Raw genomic sequence first — 23,873 nt, 5'->3', positions numbered from 1 at the left:
TAAAGGTGACGTGAGGGGCAAAGTTTTTATGCAAGGAGAGGTAGTACCTGGAATGGGTTACCAGTGGAATCAGGCCACTTGCTAGAGTTTCAAAGGCTTTTAGATAAACATGAGAATATGAAGGGAATAGAGGGTGATGCACAGGAGAAGGGCATTTCTTATAAATTGGCATCCAGACAACATCATGTGCCAAATGGGCTGAGAAATGGTGTACTGTTCCATGTTTTCTAACTGAAAGCAAGAATGCACCGTGATCTGTAGAGGATAGGCTCTTCTTGTCAGACAATTCAATCAGACTAACTGAAGTTCAGGTGTTTGCTTATTCCGGCACTGTCTTCAGCATTTTGTTTTACTCCCGTCATATTGTTTTCAATCTCAGTGTTTATCTAAGCAGCAATGAAGTACATTGAAACCTATCCAATACTGAAAGACCTAGACAGAGTGGATATTGAGGGGATGCTTCCTATAGGGGGGAGTTTAAGACTAGAATAGAAGAATGTCCTTTTAGAATGAAGATGAGAAAGAATTTCTTTAACCAGAGGGTGGTGAACCTGTGTAATTCATTGCTATAGATGGCTGTGAAGGGAATTTCTTTAAACAGAAGGTTAGGGTTAAAGGTTACTGGGAAAAGGCAGGAAAATAGAGGTGAGAGAGATAGTAAATCAGCCATGATGGAATGATGGAGCAGACTCGATGGGCTGAATGGCCTGTTTCTGCTTCTGTGTCTTATGATCTTATGGTCTTATATTCACTGCTGAGGTTTATAGTGACTGTTTTCATCAGCAGAGTGGAACCAAAGAAGTGGCTAGATCATTTTGATAACCTGCATAGAGGATCTGTGTATTTCAGGTGAGGCTGGCAGTAATTGGCCAGGCTTGATTGCCTTTGAGAATGAATCAACATTAGGACACCACCATGGTCCAACAACTGAAACTGTTGTCTATTTGGAGGGTGCTCTGTGTCCCCTAGACTCCTGGTTTTCTACCCAATGTTCTGGGCTCCTCACACATACTAATGCATTCTGGTAGGTTAATCTGTAAATCGTTCCTCATTGTAAGTAAATGGTAAAAAGCCTAAAAAGGTTTTAATGGGAGCATAATTTAAGGTAATTTGAGAAAAGTTTAGGGGGAATCTCAGAGGTTGCTTTTCACACAGAGGATGGTGAGTACCTGCCAGAAGGTGTGGAAGGGGCAGATACATTAGGGACATTTAAGAGATTCTTAGGCACACGGGTGATGGAAGGCTATGAGGGAGAGAAGGGTTATATTGATCCTGCAGTAGGTTAAAAGTTTGACATAACATCAAGGGCTGAAGAGGCTGTACTGTGTTGTAATGTTCCATTTTCTAATAAACTGCTGGACTAAATATAATGGGAATGAATAGATAACATTGCTCTGCTGGGAGTCAGCATTGACCTGATGGGCTGAATGGCTGTCTCTTAGGAAGTAATTTTTGCAGTGCCATGCCCTGTGTGGTAATGGAGCTCAGTTTGGTTGGAGATGAGAATCAGGCAATAGTAAAGGAGACATACAGAAGAATACAGGTCAGAAGGCAGGAGGGCTGCGGGGCATCAATGCTTCTAAGATCATGAGGAAAGTTTTCAAAAACATCTGTGTGCTATTTCTGTTCTGCCTGCAGCAGCTGCTTTAATGGCTGTCTGTTAGTCTCCCTTTTATACTTCCCAAGTTCACTTTTTTATTAATGGGGCTTTTGTATTTTAAATTAATATTTTGTTGCTTGTCAGTATGTGAATTTCAACATCACATTGAGGCCCCTGGAAGTTTGCAAGATCATCTTAAAGCATAGATTAGGATTTCCAATCATTTAAACATCCACCAGGCTTCAAAAGTTGATAATTAATCCTAAAACCTCATAAATACTCATTTATTTCCATAAACAATTTTAAGAAAACACATGACTATATCTTCCAATGAAATATTTCAATCCACTCTGCAAGGAAGGCTTAAGGTTAAGGTTTGCACTAAAATCACGAAAGGGGCAGTGAGAGGAATTTTCCAAGTGCTGAGCTGTTCTATATTTTATTACTGAACACAAGCACACACCATAGCTTAAGATTGGTACTAAAATCATGAAGGAGGCAGTGAGAACAACTTTCCATGTAAAGAGGTTCATGCAGATCAAACGTAAGCCCTCAAGTAAAGAGTTACCAGCAGAAGGAATCCAAATCAGTCAGGGCATTAAAACAGGGATAGGCATAGTGTTAAACCATATTGAAAAATAGGGAAAAATGTAGAATAAATGGTTCCTATGTCAGCTCGGGTGTGATAGATATGCAGTTTTTAACAATCCTTATCAGAATCAGATCAAAGTTGCTGGTGAATGCAGCAGGCCAGGCAGCATCTCTAGGAAGAGGTACGGTCGATGTTTCAGGCCGAGACCCTTCGTCAGGACTAACTAACTCTTCCTTCAGTTAGTCATGATGAAGGGTCTCGGCCTGACCGTACCTCTTCCTGGAGATGCTGCCTGGCCTGCTGCGTTCACCAGCAACTTTGATGTGTGTTGCCTGAATTTCCAGCATCTGCAGAATTCCTGTTGTTTGTTCATCAGAATCAGAATCAGGTTTAATATCACTGGCATATGTTGTGAAATTTGTTAACTTTGCAGCAGCAGTACAATGCAATACATGATCTGTCTGTCTAGGTACCATATCCTATGCGGACTTAGGTGACCATGGTTTTCCATATAGATCTATCCTTCATTCTTTGGATGACTTCCATTTCCTCGATGTATAGCCACCTGGCTAGGCTTTTGATGTACATAAGCTGAGGTCTTCCTCTAGGTTTGCTCCCCTCAATCTTTCCAGAGAGTATGAGTTTTTCTAGTTCATCTTTCCACATGATGTGTCCTAGGAATCTGAGTTGTCTTTCTCTTATTGGTATGAGTGATCAAACTGCTTGGGCTCTTCTGAGAACTTCTTCCTTTGATGGGTGTGTGGTCCATGATATTTTTAACATTCTCCTGTAGAACCATAATTCAGCTGCTTCTAATCTCTTTTCCATTGCTGGAGAAATGGTCCAGCATTCACTTCCATAAGTCAGGGTAGAATAAATGTAGCACTGCAGTATTCTATTTTTAGTGTACGTGCTCATTTTTCTGTCTGTTAATATGGTCTTCATTTTTTGGAAAGCTTCTTTTGCCGTTGCTATTCTGTATTTGATATCTGTGTCGCACCTGCCATTACTTGTTATTAGGCTGCCAAGATATTTGAATTTGTTGACTTGTTTGATGTTTGTATTTCCGATCTTGATTACACATTGTGGGATGTTTGTCTTTCTGGAGATGACCATGCTTTCTGTCTTCTTGGTGTTGATTGAGAGGCCTCTGTGATTACTTTCTGCTGCCACTATAGTGAGTAGTTCTTGAAGTTTTGTTTCTGAGTCAGCTATTAGTACGATGTCATCAGCATATCTGATGTTATTTATATTATGGCCTCCAATTGTGAATCCTTTGATGTCTTTGATACTTCTCAAGATATTTTCACTATACAGGTTGAATAAGTCTGGCGAAAAGACACAACCTTGCCTGACTCCTCTCATGATATTCACATACTCACTTACTTCTCCTTCTATTCTGATGGATGCTGTCTGGTGTCAGTATAAGTTTCTTAAGAAACGTATATCTTTCCCATCTATGTCAAGATCTTGAAGCATTTCCAGAAGATGTTGCTGTCTGACAGTGTCAAAAGCTTTTGTATAGTCAATGAAACATAGGTAGATGTCTTTTTGTACACAGATGTCTAGATACATAAGTAGATGTCTTTTTGATCTTGTTCACAGATAATCCGTAGCATGAAAATTGCATTTCTGGTTCCAGTGTTTTCCACAAAGCCGTGTTGTTCTTTACTGATTTCTGGTTTTATACAGCGTCTTGCGCTCATCATGATTACTCTGAGAATAATTTTTGCCACGTGGCTCATCAGGCTTATTGTACGATGTAACTCACATTCTGTTGCTCCCTCTTTCTTTGGAAGTGTGATGAACACTGATTTACTTAAATCATCAGGTATCTCCCCATGATCATAGATTTCATTTGTTATTTCTGTTATTTTCTCTATTCCAATGTCTCCTAAGGCCAGTGTCATTTCAACAGTGGTGTTGTCTGCAATACATGATAAATTTAGGAAAAAATTGAATTATAGTAATTATATATATGCATATTAAAAATTTAAATTAAAATAAGTAGTGCAGAAATAGAAATTTAAAAAAAATGTATTGAGATAATGTTCATGGGTTCGATGTCCATTTAGAAATTAGACAGCAGAGGGGAAGAGCTTAATAATTTGCGTAATATCAGGCAGACATCAGAAAGTATTGGAGGGACTCAGTCAATGTTCCCTCTAATTTTAGTAGTCAGTGTGCGCAAAGATATTATGTAGTGCAAATTTTTTTCCTGTGACAGAAGTATGTGTGCACTGAATGCACACATGGCAGAGTTTATGTAGGTTTACAAAATATTTGACATAAAACTGCACAGAATAACAACAAAATAACATACAAACGTACATATTTAAGTCACTCAGTTATTTTTTCTCTCTCCTGTCTTTGGCATTTACCCATTCTTTGTAAACTCTATCTAGACTAATAGAACTTCCATCCAATTGCAGACATCCCACCCTGCAAAAACTCATTTCAGGGAGGTAGTACCATCAATTTGCGGGAGACTCTGGGAACTTCCGGGAGAAGTGGGATGTCTGCAATAGAGTAGCTCCTTAGCAGCTAGCCAGCTAGTTTAAATAACGTTAGCTATGCTAATGAACGAATGACACCTGTTAAACTCACCTCAACATGTCTTTTACAGTCTTAACCAATCATGGGCAATGGAAAAGTCACTGTTGCAAACAGTGCAGCGAGCAACACTCTCATTATTTTTGACCCCTATTAGGCAGGGGTACACTTTAGGGTAGTCTGGGGTGACGTACATTTTATATTTTCTTTTTTTTCTGGAACACTCTGTCGTGGCTGTCTCGTGCTCGCGCTCTCTCTCTCACACTGTCGCTTGCGCGCTCGTGCTCTGTCTCTCTCGCACTCGCTCTCTATTGTGCTCGCTCTCGCTCTTTCGCGCGTGCACTCGCTCGCTCTCTCTCTCTCTCTGTCTCTCTCATGGTCACTCTCACTCTCTCTCTCGTGGTCGCTCTCACTCTCGTGGTCTCCCTCCCACTTGCTCACTTTCTCTCTCAAAAAAATTGATTTCCGGGACATTTTGTATAATTTGCGGGCATCAGGGAGCCACTATTAATATGCGGGAGACTCCCGGAACTTCCGGGAGAGGTGGGATGTCTGCAGTTGATAGCTTTTGATTCTCATTAACATATCAAAATGACGTTCACCTAACAGTGGTCCCCAACCTCCAGGCCGCGGACCGATACATTGCTGCGAAGAACTCGACATTTACGTGCTGGGCGGCATCTAATTAATTAGCTTGTTTATTTTGGCTTTTTTCTTAAAGATGGGCTGTGTGCGTTCCGACTACCGCTGCACCACTGCATTCTTTGCGGCAATGTATCGGTTTCTCAGCTTGTTTTTGAGTTGATTCATTAGGCTAAAACCTCGCTCACAGTCCGCACTAGACACAAGGAAGGTTCCCCCAATGTCCATCAACTGTGCAAGGTCGCAAAACTGTTCATTTTGAAGTACAAATGCCACCATTTGAGCAAAGTTTAAAATCGGTTTGGATTTTTTTTCTTGCACAGAAAATTTGAAATTATTGAACTGTCTAACTATTACAATATATTCAGCTAGAAAATCATGATATTTCAGACATAAGGCATTAACTTGTTCAGCACTAAATGTGAAGTCACAATCTGCAATTGTGGAGAAATCAAAAGCTGGCCATTCTTGTACCTCAACTTTGATCTCCTCTGGGTTTGATCGTTTTCTCTCTCGCTCATTTGTACTCAACCGTAACATGCGTAGCACTCCTGTAACGGGTAATGACGGGTTCTGTTGCCTAAGCTTTTGTACACTGTCCAAATATGATTTACTTGCCAAATGATGCTTCAAAAAGTCAAGTTTACAAATATCATCCCACTTCTTTCCACTTAGCAACTTTCGCATCACGATAATACAAACGGGTAATTCCAGTTTCCGAATCATACATAATTTCTCGTAGCTGAACGTTCATGACCTCATGAGCTTTCAGTGTAACAGTTTCTACTATTTTGTTAAGCCATTCAACTTTAAACAAATTTGCAGTTCTTTTGCGCTTCACGCCCTTCGCTTCTTTTGAATTCGACATAGTGAATCAATACTTTTTCCAATAAAAACTTAGTAAGCTATCTACAGAATTTGAAACAGATCTGTGTAAACTTTGCGATATGAACACTGTCCGCCAAACATGGCTGCCGCCATGATGCAGCTGTAGAAACCGGAACAGGAAAGGTGAGGTGACGTAAATTAGTGATGTGTATTGTGGTATTTGAAAAACCGACTAACTAGTTAACAGAAACAGCTAAAAGATTATTTTCAATAAGTATAATTATTAATTACTCCATTATTTTAGGTAACTAACCTTTTGTGCATACATTAATTTCCTTTGTGTGCTGTTTGAAAAACTTATGTGCGCGTGCACATGCGCACAGCTTAGAGGGAACTATAGACTCAGTAGGTCAGGCAGCATCAATGGAGAGAAATAAACAGTCAACATTCTGGGCCAAGGCACTTCATCAGGACATGCGGATCTCAGCTCAATATGGCAACTGCTTATTTCTCTCCATTAATGCGGCCTGATCTGCTGAGTTCCTCCAGCATTTTCAGTGTGTTGCTCTGGTTTTCAAGCATCTGCAGAACCTTTTGTGTTTATCAGACAGTATTTACATTTTGCAGAAGATGATTGGCTTCAGAAAACAAGGTACCATAATGGGGCAGCAAAGTAGTACAGCTAGTAGACACTACCTGACAGCACCAAAGACCCAGGATCTAGCCTAACCATCCTAGCCTTGGGTGTTGTGTGTGTGGAGTTTGCACGTTCTTCCTATGGCTGCCTGGGTCCCCCTAGGTGCTTCAGTTTCTTTCCACATCTCAATGACGTGTGATTTGGGCACAGTTAAGTGCCTCTAGAGTGCTGGTAAGTGATTGAATATGTGGGGAGCTGACGGGAATGTGGAGTGAATTAGTAAAAGGGACTTATGTGATTGGGTAGATGATGGTCGGCAGAGGGTCACGGGTCAAAGGGTCTCTCTTCATGCTGCATCTCTCCATAAATAATAGAACTGACTGAAGAAAGGGCACTCGACCTAGTTAGCAACTGGAAGTTGATGTCCTGAATGGATAGGATCAAATGGGTTAAAAAGGCTGATATTCTGACTGGACCACAAGGGCACCATAAGGCAAACCAAACGTAAGCCCCAGCAAATGACTGCAGGCTGGATTGTGAGAGCTATCTAATGCTTCAAGACAGCTGTGATATTAAGTCTACAAACCCTGGAGCTAAAGGTGCTGACTAGGGATCAGTGCATTGATGAGATCATCTGACATAGAAACAAATCAGAGCATCTACAAGGAAAACTGCTCCAGGACTATGAGGGCAGATTTGGCAGACTTGATACACATCTGATGAACAGAAACCAAAGAAAGTGTTTAGACTCCAAAGAGACACAGGGAGATTCAGCCTTAAAATGTGGCACCATAAGGGTTGCTACTAACAGCAGAATATCAAAATATCTCTTCAAAGGTCTTGGTCTTTATTCAGTTTCTTCCAATGTTTGGTCATCTGGAATGTGACTAATAAAGTAATCCTGCTTGAACAGAGAAACAACCTGATGCAGTGCCGTCTGAAACTCAGGAGAACAGTAAGTGTTTGCATAAGTCATAAGAGCATAAGATATAGGTGCAGAATTAGGCCATGTGGCCCATGGCGTTTGCTCGGACATTGTCATGGCCTATTTATTATCTGTCTAAGTCCCGTTCTTCTGCCTTCTCTTCATAACTTCTGACTCCTTTACTCATTTAGAACTTATCAACCTCTGCTTTAAATATACCCAATGACTTGGCCTCCACTGCTGTTGTTTATACACTTGCATTCATTCTAGGGTTACAGCAAAAAAGGATCAATGTAGGGTTACAGTAAAAAAGGATCAATGAGGAAGAAACTGATGTTTGAATGATTTAGAACACAGAACATAAAACAGTACAACACAGTACAGGCCCCTGGCCCATGATGTTGTACCAACCTTTTAACCTACACTAAGATCAATCTAATCCTTCCCTCCTACATATCCCGCCATTTTTCTGTCATCTGCATGCCTACCTAAGAGTTTCTTAAACGCCCCTAATGCTAAAGGTTTCTTAACTGTCCCGAAGTTTCTGCTTCTACCACCACAACAGGTATTGCATTCTGTGCCCCCACTTCTCTCTGTGTAAAGAACTTACCTCTGACATCATCCCTATTCTTTCCTCCAATCATCTTAAACTTATGTCCCCTCGTATCAGCCACTTCTACCTGGGAAAAAGTTTCTTGATCTCTACCTCTTGTCATCTTGTACACCTCTACCAAGTTGTTTCTCATCCTCCTTCGTGTCACCAAATTGTAGAGTTGTACAGTATGCCCACCATGTCCAATTTATCAAGTCTCCTCTCAGGTCAGTTTATCATCTAGGTGAGGATCTAGCGATCGGCTTCAGCATCAGAAAGGTGTCACATTATCAGTGCTGGATTAGTGTTTATGAAGAACTAGACAGGTTATACTGGGTGCTTAAAGGAAGATTCTGCATCTACATAGCATCTGAAAAGATTTTACAAACAATAAATTATTTTGAATTGAACTCACAACTGTGCTTCTGGGAGCTGATTTGTATGAATAAGACTGATTTAGATAGTTCCTGTACTGATCGGTATCCCATATGCCCTTTACTAATCAATCGCATTGTCATGTGCGTCATGCAGAACTATAAGAAAGGAAATAGTTCTTCGAACATCTCAGTTGGTGATACCATATTTAGGATAGTAATGTTTTGTTAGGACTATTTATACTCTCAGGATCACAGCAGAGAGATGATGAGTAATTTTAAACCAACATGTGGCTTGGGAATCAGTCTGAATTTTATGGTCCATACAGAAATGGGACAGGTTGGAGCAAAATACCAAAGAATAAATAGGACAAGTCTTAGAAAGGTCAGAGCTGAGCAAACTCATGTGAAGCAGAAAGAGAAACTGTCCAACTGTACAGCAGCAAGGAATTTTAAAGAGGATTTCCAAGTTACAGATTTAGCATTTGGATTTGAAGGGATGTATTTGAATAACATCAACTTGTATTTGTTTGGCACCTGTAATTTATACCAAGGTGATTCACACAATGGTTGTCAAATGGAAGTTAGAAGTTGTTACCAAGTGCATAAGAAAGTGTTAGAAGGTGAAAGGTTGAGGGTTATGCCACATTAAAGAAGGAAAGAGAGGCAGCGGTTTAGGAAAAGAATACCACTCCTTAGGGCCTTGGCAATTGATGGCATGGCAGTTAATGGTGGAAAAATTAAAGTTGGAGATGACTTGTGGATGGCTCAGTGGTTTAGAGAGCTGCAGGGGTTAGAGAGAGAGAGGGGTGGGTGAGTGAATATTGGGAAATGTGAGTTTTAAAACTAACACCTCATTTAAACTGGAGGGCAACATGTATCGACATGCACAGAAGCAATGAGTGAAGGAGTCTTGGTATGATTTACAATTCAGGAAGCTGAATTATGGATAACAGTTTGCAGAGGTTACAACAAGGGGGAACAAGCAGGAGCATTTAGGAAATTCCGAGTAAAATTAAAGATGGTTAAAGGTAAACACAAGAGATTCTGTTGATGCCGGGAATCCAAAGCAACACACACAAAATGCTGGAGGAACTCAGCAGGTCAGGTAGTATCTGTGGAGAGAAATAAACAGTCGGCATTTCAGTTGTGATGAAGAGTCTCGGCTTGGAACGCCTATAGATGCTGCCTCACCTGCTGAGTTCCTCCAGCATTACGTGAGTATGGTTAAGGGTTTCTACAACAGTGAGATGAAACAGTTTCACAAGGGTAGTACCTTCTCTTTGGGGTGGGGGAGGGTTTGCAGTGTGCACAAGGTGATGGTGAGGTTAATGGACAGATGATACTGGGAATGACGATCACATAGAGTCGGTGGAGAGGTCACACTGGAGTTAGCAGATTGTGGCGGTGGGGATGGAGGAATCAGCAGGCAGATTTCAGGAAGTCAAAAGGTCATGAGGGGTGGTGTTCAGAGGAAAGTAGGTTACAAGGAGTGAAGTGGCATCGACCACTGCTGCTGCCAACTCCCCAATACGGAGCTGGGGTGCAGAGATGGGCGTTAGGAAATAGTACAGAGATTGTGGGGGTGGGGGGTGGAGAGGCACAATATAATGAGGAGACTGGGATCCTGACAGAGGCAGTGGACAGGTTGCGAAGATAGGGGATCAGCAAAGTGTGGAAAGGATGATCTGGAGCACAGGTCCTGATCTGGTCAGTGTTCAGAGAGCCTCAGGGATCCAGGTCACAACTGTAGGAGGGTCAGTGGACAGAAAGTTGCTGTGCACTAGGGGACAGATTTCAGGAGGTCAGTCGGGGTTCTGTGGGATTCATAGAATATAGGACATAGAACAGTATAGCACAGACAGGCCCTTTGGCCCAAGATTTTGTGACCTGCTCCATGATCAATCTGACCTTTCCCTCCCACACAGCCTGAGCCTATAACCCTTTATTTTTCTTATATCTAAGTCTCTTTTAAACATCCTTATTGCATCAGCTTCTACCTCCATCCTCAGAAGTGCGTTCCAGGCACCTGCCACTCTGTGAAAACTGACGTCTGACATCTCCCCTAAAGTTCCTTTCACTCATCTCATACAGATGCCCTCTGGCATTGGCAGAGAGGAGCCCATGACGCAGAGTAGTGTGGAGTCGATGGAGTCTGTGGACAGATTGTGAGATCCTATATCCTACCCTTCCTATTCCTTGGCCCCTGCCTCCACCATGCCTGCCGACCCCAGAGTGTGACCCCTCCACTGTCTCCCTGCAGTCTGTCCTCTGACCTTACTGCATCTGTTTTCTATGGCCCTCCTCTCTCGGACAGTTTGAGATTCAGTTGATAAGGCAAATAGATTTCCCTTGGAAGAAAGGAGAAAGATAGAAGCTGAGTATGATTAGGATTTCTTTATACTTTCTTAGCAGGTCTATTTTTTTAAAACTGAAGTTATCAGATCACTGTATTTATGTTTTTCCTATTTAGTGTAAAATCAATGGAAAGTGGCTAATCTGATGGTTTAAATTCCTCACTCCAGATGAATTAAAATTATTTCCTCGGTTTTGTTCGGAGGTGTAAACATCACCCTCTTCACCCTCTCCTCTGGAGAAAAGGCTTATAAATGGCCTTTGGATCATACTAGTACCACTTAAGCCAATCAGGGTGGTAGTTCCGAGTTGCTATGGGAACATGTGTATCCCCACTACGGAGCCAGCAGGGTGTGAATGAATTTTCATGAGAAATTTCATTTTGTGATATGTAAATCTAACAGGGCGGACTGGGTCAGGGCTAAACAGAGTACAATTTTATGATCAAGTGCAGTGGTGTTATGCCTGAGAACCTGTTTGTGCCATCTGAGGGAAGCAAAAAAGGTGCTTTTTAAAAATATCATACATTTGATTTTGCAGAAAGTGTTGACAGTTTGACATCTAATATTCCAGTCAGTGCTCTTGGGTCTAACATAATATCTGTTAGATGTCTGACACCTGTCCAGAATCCACAGTTTGTCAGTCAGCACAGCCGGCCGTGGATACGCACCACAGCTTTCAGTGGACATTCAGTAACCTTTCATGTATTTTGAATATTGTGTGCATTTCATCCAGTGCCCAGTCCTTGACCACTGGACAAGGAATGACAGAGCTATAGCTGCAAACTCCTCACTGAACCTTGTCATTATGCAGTACCAGCACAATCTGCTGAAGGAACTCAACGGCTGAGCAGCATCTGTGCGAGGAATCAAGTTGCTGACATTTTGAGTCAAATCCCTGCATCGGGACTGAGAGTGCAGAGACGATGTGACCTGTGCAGAGAGGAGAAGGGCAGTGGAGATGACAAGGATTCCAAAGCAGATTGTTTGTTGCTCCGATTCCAGCATCTGCAATCTCACATGTCTCCTCTGGATACAACTAACCTGGTCTGAAAGGACCAGGAATGGAGTCCTCCAGGCTCCCAGTTGCACCTGAAGGCTCTCAGTTTATCCTATAGGTTCAAGGTTAAACCACACTCTTTATTTTCATTTGCTCAATAAGTAGTTTTGCATGAATGTACAGGAACTCAGAAAACTACAGGGAGTATTCTCCCAGTGGCCACACATTTTAATTCCACGTCCCATTCCCATTCTGATATGTCTATCCACGGCCTCCTCTACTGTAAAGGTGAAGCCACACTCAGGTTGGAGGAACAACTCCTTATATTCTGTCTGGGTAGCCTCCAACCTGGTGGCATGAACATTGACTTCTCTAACTTCTGCTAATGCCCCACCTCCCCCTCGTAGCCCATCTGTTATTTATTTATATACACACATTCTTTTTCTCTCTCTCCTTTTTCTCCCTCTGTCCCTCTCACTATACCCCTTGCCCATCCTCTGGGTTTTCCCCCCCTCCCCCTTTTCCTTCTCTCTGGGCCTCCTGTCCCATGATCCTCTTATATCCCTTTTGCCAATCACCTGTCCAGCTCTTGGCTCCATCCCTCCCCCTCCTGTCTTCTCCTATCATTTCGGATCTCTCCCTCCCCCTCCCACTTTCAAATCTCTTACTAGCTCGTCTTTCAGTTAGTCCTGACGAAGGGTCTTGGCCCAAACGTCGATTGTACCTCTTCCTAGAGATGCTGCCTGGCCTGCTGCATTCACCAGCAACTTTGATGTGTGTTGCTGGGAGTATTTATCTCAGACGCATCCTCCCCAGAACTGATGACGTCTACAGGAGGTGCTACCTCAAGGAGACAGCATCTAACATCAAGCATTCCCACCATCCAACCCCACACCACCAGGTTCAGGAACAGCAACGTTCTTACAGCTGTAAGGTTCTTGAACTGACTTGCACATCGCAAATCCTACCTCAACAATGGACATCTTTGTATTACCATGGATTTGTTCCTAATTGTGTCTTTTTTTGCACTGAAGTCTTGTTTTTACAGTCTTTTTTTCCACTCTGTTCACTATCTTGCACAATTTATGTGTAATATATGTGTAATCTATGTTCTAGGTGTTGTCTGTACCTTTGTGCCTGTGATTACTGCTGCAAGCGAGCTTTTCAATGTACCCGTACCTCATTGCATTTGTGCACATAACAACAAGCTTAGTTCCTTTGTCAGCTAGCAATTAATTACCACTGTATGGGTGATGACAATGAACATGGAAAAAGGGGAATGTACGTAGAATTGAGTGAGCATAGTGGGCAAGGCCGGTACAATGGGAGGGGTGTCAAGAGAGTTTAAACACCAGTCTAGTATACAAATCAAAAAATCATTCAAGAAATCTGGAAAAAATTGCCAATGAGTATTAAGCCTCCCTGGCCCCATCTGCCCATCATTCCCCTCCTCGCGTATCACCCAGCCCAGGCAGGGCTGTCTCACCACTGCCCACTCCCCCTTGACAATTTATACCAGCTATCTCCTTTCTACAATCTGATGTAGGACCTTGACCTGAAACATCGACCATCCCTCATTCTCACTGAGTTCCTCCAGCAGGTTGTTTTTATCTAGGTACAGCTTCCAGCATTTGCAGCCTTTTGTAGCTCCAAATGAGCATCAAGATCATTGACTGACCCTGGTTCTCTCTCTACATCTCCACAGATGCCTCACTTGCTGAGTATTCCAAAATTTCAACATTTGAGAGAAACTTGGATATGTATACAGATGGAAAGAGTGTGGAGGGCTATGGTCTGGGTGCAGGACTAGGCAGGTTAATAGTTTGGCACGGACTAGATGGGCTGAAGGGTCTGTTTCTGTGCTGTACTGCTCTATGACTCTACAACTCTGTGACTCTCAATTCTCAATTTCTATACTTGTTATACAATGTGGCCAGATCCCTTGCACAGATCCTCAAGGCTTTGGTATCCTTTTAAATTCTGCAGTACATAAACATAAGAGATTCTGCAGATGCTGGAATTCTAGAATAACACATACAAAATGCTGGAGGAACTCAGTAAGTCAGACTGCATCTATGGAAATGAACAAACAGTCAACATTTCAGGGTGATTTTTAGTTACTCTGTGAAGCTTGGACCACTTTATAGCATTAGATCATTGGATTTTTCTATGGTGGTTTGGTGTAAACTGCAAGGGAGTAGGGTTGTTATTTCTCTGTAAAAGTTTTAAGATATTGGAAGATAGTGAGATGTACAGGTGCTGAATAACTTGCTGACCTTCAGTGACCAAAATGTTCCATGTTTAAAATTTATAAAATTCAATCAATTATTAACAATAAAATCCAATCAACTCCAATGTAATTAACCTTTCACATATTAGCCAGAAGCGCAAGATCATATAGTTATCAGGGGTATTGTTGAAAAAAACTTGAAAATTCATTTAATTAAAAGGCAAGAAACAAGCTGAGAAGGTTTAAATAATAAATAAGGTCTTGAATGCAAAGTATTTCTTTCTTGAGAAAATAGTTCATCACTTCTTCATTACAGAAACATTATCTATGGCAGAGGAAGACTGACTCTTCACCAGGAGAGGAACATGCTAAAAGTATCGGTTCACGTTGAATCTCTTGGCTTTACCAGACTCTTCACTCAGCATTTGCAGCTATTCTTCTGTAAGCAACCTCAGGGAAATGGCAATTTATTCAGAGGCATTCAAATTGAGTTAGTAAACCTCACACAAGCTGTGCCAATACCACTGTAGTCTCCATCCTCACTTTTTGTCTGTGAAGAGTTCCCTTATCTCCAAACCTCAGTCTGTTCCTCCCATGACATGTCCTCAGTGTGTCTGCCCAGTGTATGAGTTCCCTTCTTTCCCATCAATCGGATTAGTCCAAAAATACATACTTTACCTCCTGTCCAGATCCTTAGTATGAGCTGCCTCATATCCAAATTCTAAGGATCTCCTTCCGAAGATGAGTTCCCTCTTCTCCAGTTCCTTAGACATTTAAGGATAGCAAGCAAGAATGAGGAGGTCCTGGAGAGTGAGTATAGAGAGCTTGGTAGGAAGTTCAAAAGCAGGACCTCGAGGGTGGTAATCTCAGGATTGCTACCTGTGCTACGTGCCAGTGAGGGTAGGAATAGGATGCTCTGGAGGATGAACAAGTGGCTGAGGAACTGGTGTAGGGGGCAGGGTTTCAGATTTCAGGATCATTGGGACCTCTTCTGGGGCAGGTGGGACCTGTACAAGAGAGACGGGTTACACTTGAACTACAAGGGGACCAATATCCTTTCAGGGAGGTTTGTTAGTGCTATTGGGGAGGCTTTAAACTAGATTTGCAGGGGGATGGGAATCAGAGTGCCAGAGCTGACAGTGTGGCTGGGGTAAAAATAAATGATGTTAAAAGTTCAAGCAAAACCGCAAATAGAAAGGTTGTGAGTGGTGGTAAAAATCTTCTGAGGTGTATATATTTCAATGCCATGAATATTGCGGAGAAGGCGGTGGAGTTGAGAGCATGGATTGACACGTGGAATTATGACGTTATAGAAATTAGTGAAACTTGGCTACAGGAGAGGCAGGACTGGCAGCTTAATATTCCAGGGTTCCGATGTTTCAGATGTGATCGAGGCAGAGGAATGAAAGGTGGGGGGGGGGGGGGGTAGCATTGCTTGTCAGGGAAAATGTTACAGCAGTGCTCAGGCAGGACAGATTAGAGGGCTTGTCTACTGAGTCCTTATGGGTGGAGCTGAGAAACAGCAAAGGTATGGCCATATTAGTGGGGCTGTATTATAGACCACTCAATAGTCAGCAGCGAGAATTGGAGGAGCAGATCTGCAGAGAGATAGCAGACAACTGCAGGAAACAAAGTTGTGGTGGTAGGGGATTTTAATTTTCCATATATTGATTGGGACTCCCATACTGTTAGGGGTCTAGATGGTTTAGGGTTTGTAAAATGTGTCCAGGAAAGTTTTCTAAATCAATATATAGAGGTACCAACTAGAGGGGATGCAATATTGGATCTCCTGTTAGGAAACGAGTTAGGACAAGTGACGGAAGTGTGTGTAAGGGAGCACTTTGGTTCCAGTGATCACAACACCATTAGTTTCAACTTGATCATGGACAAGGATAGATCTGGTCCCAGGGTTGGGGTTCTGAACTGGAAGAAGGCCAAATTTGAAGAAATGAGAAAGGATCTAAAAGGCGTGGATTGGGACAGGTTGTTCTCTGTCAAGGATGTGATCGGTAAGTGGGAAGCCTTCAAAGGAGAAATTTTGAGAGTGCAGAGCTTGTATGTTCCTGTCAGGATTAAAGGCAAAGTGAATAGAAATAAGGAACCTTGGTTCTGAAGGGATATTGCAACTCTGATAAGGAAGAAGAGAGAGTTGTATGACATGTATAGGAAACAGGGAGTAAATAAGGTGCTTGAGGAGTATAAAAAGTGCAAGAAAATACTTAAGAAAGAAATCAGGAGGGCTAAAAGAAGACATGAGGTTGCCTTGGCAGACAAAGTGAAGGATAATCCAAAGAGCTTTTACAGGTATATTAAGAATAAAAGGATTGTAAGGGATAAAATTGGTCCTTTTGAAGATCAGAGTGGTCGGCTATGTGTGGAACCAAAAGAAATGGGGGAGATCTTAAATGGTTTTTTGCGTCTGTATTTACCAAGGAAACTGGCAGGAAGTCTCTGGAATTAAGGGAACCAAGTAGTGAGATCCTGGAAACTGTACAGATTGAAAAGGAGGAGGTCCTTGCTATCTTGAGGCAAATTAAAGTGAATAAATTCCCAGGACCTGACAGGGTATTCCCTCAGACCTTGAAGGAGACTAGTGTTGAAATTGCAGGGGCCCTGGCAGATATATTTAAAATGTCGGTGTCTACGGGTGAGGTGCCGGAGGATTGGAGAGTGGCTCATGTTGTTCCGTTGTTTATAAAAGGATCGAAAAGTAATCCGGGAAATTATAGGCCGGTAAATTTGACGTCGGTAGTGGGTAAGTTATTGGAGGGAGTACTAAGAGACAGAATCTACAAGCATTTGGATAGACAGGGACTTATTAGGAAGAGTCGACATGGCTTTGTGTGTGGTAGGTCATGTTTGACCAATCTATTGGAGTTTTTCGAGAAGGTTACCAGGAAAGTGGATGAAGGGAAGGCAGTTGATGTTGTCTACATGGACTTCAGTAAGGCCTTTGACAAGGTCCTGCATGGGAGGTTAGTTAGGAAAATTCATTCGCTAGGTATACATGGAGAGGTGGTAAATTGGATTAGACATTGGCTTAATGGAAGAAGCCAAAGAGTGGTAGTAGAGAATTGCTTCTCAGAGTGGAGGCCTGTGACTAGTGGTGTGCCACAGGGATCAGTGCTGGGTCCATTGTTATTTGTCATCTATATCAATGATCTGGATGATAATGTGGTAAATTGGATCAGCAAATTTGCTGATGATACAAAGATTAGAGGTGTAGTGGACAGTGAGGAAGGTTTTCAGAGCCTGCAGAGGGACTTGGACCAGACGGAAAAATGGGCTGAAAAATGGCAGATGGAGTTTAATACAGACAAGTGTGAGGTATTGCACGTTGGAAGGACAAACCATGGTAGAACATACAGGGTTAATGGTAAGGCACTGACGAGTGCAGTAGAACAGAGGGATCTGGGAATACAGATACAAAATTCCCTAAAAGTGGCGTCACAGGTAGATAGGGTCGTAAAGAGAACCAAATCTGGAGTATTGTGTTCAGTTTTGGTCACCAAATTACAGGAAGGATATTATTAAGGTTGAAAGAGTGCAGAGAAGGTTTACAAGGATGTTGCCGGGACTTGAGAAACTCAGTTACAGAGAAAGGTTGAATAGGTTAGGACTTTATTCCCTGGAGCGTAGAAGAATGAGGGGCGCTTTGATAGAAGTATATAAAATTATGATGGGTATAGAGTGAATGCAAGCAGGCTTTTTCCACTGAGGCAAGGGGAGAAAAAAACTAGAGGACATGGGTTAAGGGTGAGGGGGGAAAAGTTTAAAGGGAACATTAGGGGGGGCTTCTTCACACAGAGAGTAGTGGGAGTATGGAATGAGCTGCCAGACAAGGTGGTAAATGCTGATTCTTCTTTAACATTTAAGAATAAATTGGACAGATACATGGATGGGAGGTGTATGGAGGGATATGGTCCATGTGCAGGTCAGTGGGACTAGGCAGAAAATGGTTCGGCACAGCCAAGAAGGGCCAAAAGGCCTGTTTCTGTGCTGTAGTTTTTCTATGGTTTCTATGGTTTCTGTTCCTTCAGCTCTGTATCTCCACTGTGTCCCTTCCATGATGGGTTTCCTCATTATCCAAACCCCAGTGTAAATGCTTAAAAATGAGATCTCTCATCATCAGCTCTCAGTATGTCTGTCCCATGGCCATTTCCCTCATTGCTACAAGCCTTTTCCATGCTGAGCATATCACCAGTTCCTCAATGTATGAAGGTTGGTGGAGTTGTAGATAATGTAGAAGGTTGTAATTGGTTACAGAGGGAAATTATAGGATGCAGAGCTGGGCTGAGAAGTGGCAGCTGAAGTTCAACCCGGAAAGGTGTGAAATAATATATTTGAATGTCAAACTTAAATGTAGAGTTCAAAGGTTCATTTCATTGTCAAAAATGTATGTGTAGTACAACTCTGATATTTGTCTACCGCAGATAACCATTAAATACAGAAAAACTATGGGTGTTGATGAAAGAAAAGACATCAACTACCCCCAGCATGAAAAAGAAAAGAAACAAAACTACTGACCCCAAAATCCTGTCCTGCAGCAAAAAACAGCCACAATAACAATCACCAACCCTCTACACATAACCATCCCCAGCCCCCTCACTCGAAGAAAAGAACAACAGTAGCACCAAACCCCCAACCCTTTACACACAAAAAATTCACAGATCACCCACCTGCCAATCATCCACAGGAAAGAAAACATCAAAAAACTGAAGAAAACCAATATAAAGTACAGTCCAATATCACACAAATCTCAGAATGTGGGAAATTGTCTGCATACGAGGAGAGCAAGGTTAATGGCGGGATTCCTAGTAGTGTGGAGGAACAGAGGGATCTTGGAGTCCCAGGTCTATAGATTCCTCAAAGTTGCAGCATAATTTGATGGTTAAGAAAGCATATGGGGTGTTGGTGTTTATTAGTCAGGGATTTAATTCAGGATCTGCGAGTTAATGTCGCAGCTTTATAGAACTTTGGTTAGACCACATGGAGTATTGTGTTCAGTTCTGGTCGCCTCATTATAGGAAGGACGTGGAAGTTTTAGAGAGGGTACAGTGGAGCTTTACCAGGGTGCTGCCAAGTGACTTGATGGAGGTGTATAAAATGATAAGAAACATAGATCAAGTGGACAGCCAGAAAATTTTTCCCAGGGCAGATATGGCAGATAGAAGGGGGCATAGAAGGTGATTGGAGGCAAATATAGGGACGGGTGTTAGAGGTAGGTTTTTTATACAGTGGTGGGTGTGTGGAATGTGCTGCCAGGGTGTTGGAGAGGTAGATACATCAGGGACATTTAAGAGACTCTTAGGTAGGCACGTGGATGTAGGGCTATGGAGGAGGGAAGAGTTGGACTGATCTTAGAGTAGACACAACACCATGGGTCGAAGGGCCTGTTCTGTCCTCTAATATTCTATGTTCTGTACTTTATCTCTTATATTTTGAACTCTTCCGTCTTCAAACTCTCATTGCCTCTTAATCCCTTAGTGTATCTGTCCCAAAGTGAGTTGCTCCCTCATCTTAAAAGCCTGAATACACTTGCTATTCCGTATGTATTTCATTATTTCCAAAGCCTCAGCATGTCTGTGCCACAGCAGGTTTCCAGGAAGAACTGAGAACATAGAACAATACAGCACAGGAACAGACCCTTTGGCTCACAGTGTCTGTGCTGAACATGATGCTGAATTAAACTAATTCTTTTCTGCCTGTACATGATCCAGATCTCTCCATTCCCTGCCTATTTGTGTGTCTAACATTCTCTCAAACAGCACTCTGCATCTACTTCTACCACTGCCCCAGTAATCCATTCAATGCACCTACCACGCTCTGTAGTAAAAGCTCACCTGGTGCACCTCCTTTAAACTTTCCCCCTCTCATCTTACTTGCATGCCCTCTAGTACTTAACATTTCTCTCGTGGGATGAAGATTCTGACTGTCTACCATATCTATGCCTTTTATACTCTCATAAACCTCTATCAGGTATCCTCTCAAGCCTCTGATGCTCCAAAGAAAACAACCCAAGTTTATCCAAGCTTTTTATAGCTCTGTGATGCCATTGGGTTCCCTGTCTGCAAAGCCCTAGACTATCTGTGGGTGCCCTCACTATAGGGAGGTTATACTGTACCAACCTACTCTTCAAGGGCTAACTTACTCTCCTGTCTAGTCCCTGTGGCGAGGTTTAGCTGTCAATACCCTTTGCCTGAGTGGTGGGTTCCCCCTCCCTACCAAGGAGGAGGTATCCCGCTGACAAAGTAGTTTACCTAAACACAGTTATTTTATTTTTAATAATATATCTTTAAATTTAGACAAATGGTTCTTAACACTCATTTAACCCTCACAGGAGATTTCTAATTTATTAAAGGTTTCCAAATTACAAAGGATTTCCAAATGCAGGTGCAATTCTTATGAATTAGAAGAACCTACCAATGAGTTGCAGATGAATGAATCATCTGTGGCAGAAACCAAAGGTTGAGGAATGAACCTATATTATTAATTTGATATTATTTTGTACCAGATGACATCATCTGCATGTGATATTTTCTAGACACCTTTGCTGGGACAAAGTAACTCAAACAAATGGTCTTAAAAGCTCGTGGCGCCAGAGATCCTTAACATCCACAATTAATGCTGTGAGGGCTGACCCCCTGAGCACACAAACATTCCTACTTACTATCATGTTTGATGTCCTAAGTGACATAACCTCATTGTCTTGTATTTGGCTACTGGAAACAAGTTACCCAGTCACTTTACTTTGCAAAGCTGTACCTCTAACTTCAGACTGATGCTGCTTGCAATTTACATTGAGAACTAGGGATTGGTTCTTGTTACAACAAAAAGCTGAGCAAAGAACATTTATTAAAAGTTTAAGTTTATCAGCATGATCATGCAGCTGTGCTAGAAAACTGAGTTTAGCAATAAGCCTCTTGGGCCCTGGAAAGTGATTATCCATCACAACGCATACCCTCTAATCTAGGCAGCATCCTAGTGAACCTCTTCCGTACCCTTTTCAAAGCTTCCACAACCTTCGTGTAAAAGGGTAGCTAGAATTACGCACAGTACTCCATGTGTCACCTAACCAAAGTTTTATATAGCAGCAACATGACTTTCTTACTCGTATTCTCAATGTCCTGCCTAATGAGGGTAAATATGCCATGTACATTCTGTTCTGCCCTGGCCACATTCAGTGAACTATGTACTTGGACAAATGATCTGTATACCTTCACCTTACCTCCCATTTGCCTGGACTAAACTCCATCTGCAATTTCTCCACTAATATTGTAATTGATCTATACTCTATCCTTTGACAGACCTCTACACTGTCCACAGCTCCACTAATCTATGTGTCATCTGCAAACTTACTAACATAGACATCTACGTTTTCAGCCAAATCATTTATATGTTGCAAACAACAGAGGCTCCAGCATTGTTCTCTGTGGAACACCACTGGTCATGGCCCTCCAGCCAGAATAACACCTCTCCATCATTACTCTCTGTTCTATGGGCAAGCAATTCTAATCCCAACTACAAATGCACCATAGATCCCAATCTCACTAGTCTTCTGGGTTCTTACTATCTCTTCCCTCATCATCTCCAAACCTTCAGTAGGTTTGTCCCATACTTTGTTTTCTCATCACCGTTTCCCCATTCTCTTATGTTGTTAGTCCCTTTAGCCCATGTGCTGTGACACTCCGATTGCAAGTTTTCTGATTGACAATTTTTTTAGCCTGTCTTTCCTTTGATGTATTTCCTTATCTCCAAACACTTCCTATCAAACTTCATGAGTGGACTTTCAAGATTAGTTCAAGAATTGCTTTGTGTGCTAGGCATTTGTATTGCACAGTAACTGGTTTCTCACCATATGAAAACAATCCATTCTGTATCTCTTACTTGTTCAATAAAAGACCTCATTTTTCCAGAGTGAACTTCATTTGCCTCAGTTTTTCCCCACATATGTAATTTGTGTGTGAATTTCACACTTTTGCTTATATTCTCACGAATTACTCTAACTCTTAAATGAATATTATTCACAGTTTGCATTTAACCAGTTATAATAATCCTGTTTGTGCAAGCTTATCAAATATCATCCATCTCAACTATTCAATCAAACTAGTCAAATAGTCCACCTTGACCCCTAAAACAACTTAAATATCCAACCAGAGGAAGCAGGTTGAGCCCTATTTCTGGCTGTGTCCTCATCTAATAGATAAACACATGCTGTATGCTGGGTGATGTACAAGAAACTTTCTCCTTCCCATATTCCGGGCCCAGTAGTAAACTTCTACCCTCTTTGTTGCTGAGACCATTTGTTTTTTTTTTGTTACATTTCACATTAAGATCTAACTTCACCTTTGAGCTTTGGTTTTACAATGAAAGGACCAGTCACAGACATCATGGAATTAACTTAGAACATAGAATACTGGAGCATAGTACAGGCTCTTTGGCCCACAATGTTGCGCCAACCTTTTAACCTACAGTAAAATCAATCTAACCGTTTCATCCTCCACAGCCCTTCATCCATATGCCTATCTAAGAGTTGTTTAAATGCCCCTAATGTATCTGCCTCTACCACTCACCACTCTCTGTGTAAATAACTTACCTCTGACATCCCCCCTATACTTTCCTCCAATCACCTTAAAATTATGCCCTCTTGTAATAGGCATTTCCACTCTGGGAAAAAATCTCAAGCTATCCACTTGATCTATGCCTTTTGTCATTGTGTACTCCTCTATATAGTCACCTCTCATCCTCCTTCGCTCCAGAGAGCTAAGCCCTAGCTTGCTCAACTTATCCTCATAAGATATGATCTCTAATCCAGGCAGTACCCTGGTAAAACTCCTCTGCACCCTCTCTGAAACTTCCATATCCTTTCTATAATGAGATGACCAAAAATGAACACGATATTCCAAATGTAGTCTAACCAGGGTTTTATAGAGCTGCAACATTATTTCGCGATTCTTGAACTCAGTCCCCCAAATAATGAAAGCCATCAACCCATATTCCACAGCAGATGCCATCTCATTGGCATCTCAACCCTGGAACATCTGGATAGCAAAAATGCATGCATCAGGATATTCTTCATTGACTACAGCTCAGCATTCAATACCATCATCCCCTCAAAACTAATCACAAAGCTTCAAGATCTTGGCCTCAATACTTGCTTGTGCAATTGGATTCTCAATTTCCTCATTTGCAGATCCAATCAGTTCGGATTGGTAACAACATGTACATGAAGTGTTGTTGCAGGAAAGCAGCATCCACCAGCCAGGTAATGCTCTCTTCTTGCTGCTTCCCTCAGGAAGAAGGTCCAGGAGCCTCAGAATTTACACCACCATGTTCAGGAACAGTTATTACCCCTCAACTGTCAAACTCTATTGACTCACTTTCAAGGACTGTTCATCTTATGTTCTTGATCTATCTATCTACCTTCCTTCCTTCCTTTCTTCTTCTTCTTCTTCTTCTTCTTCTTTGCTTTTGTATTTGGACAGTTTGTTGTCTTTTGCACACGAAGTTGATTCTGTCTTTCATTGGAAGAGGCCATTCAGGGCC

The 23,873-nt window shown here is 41.9% G+C and overlaps 1 protein-coding gene across 1 annotated transcript in view; it reads left to right on the top strand.

Moving 5' to 3' along the window:
* The window catches only part of LOC140210812 (testis-expressed protein 264), a 356,249-nt gene that overhangs the window by 323,107 nt on the left and 9,269 nt on the right, over window positions 1–23,873 (top strand). The window lies entirely within an intron of this gene.

Source organism: Mobula birostris, chromosome 16 (assembly GCF_030028105.1).
Source record: "Mobula birostris isolate sMobBir1 chromosome 16, sMobBir1.hap1, whole genome shotgun sequence".
Classification (NCBI taxonomy): Eukaryota; Metazoa; Chordata; class Chondrichthyes; order Myliobatiformes; family Myliobatidae; genus Mobula; species Mobula birostris.
Note: the sequence above shows the minus strand (reverse complement) of the source record. Positions and strands in the feature narration are given on the sequence as shown.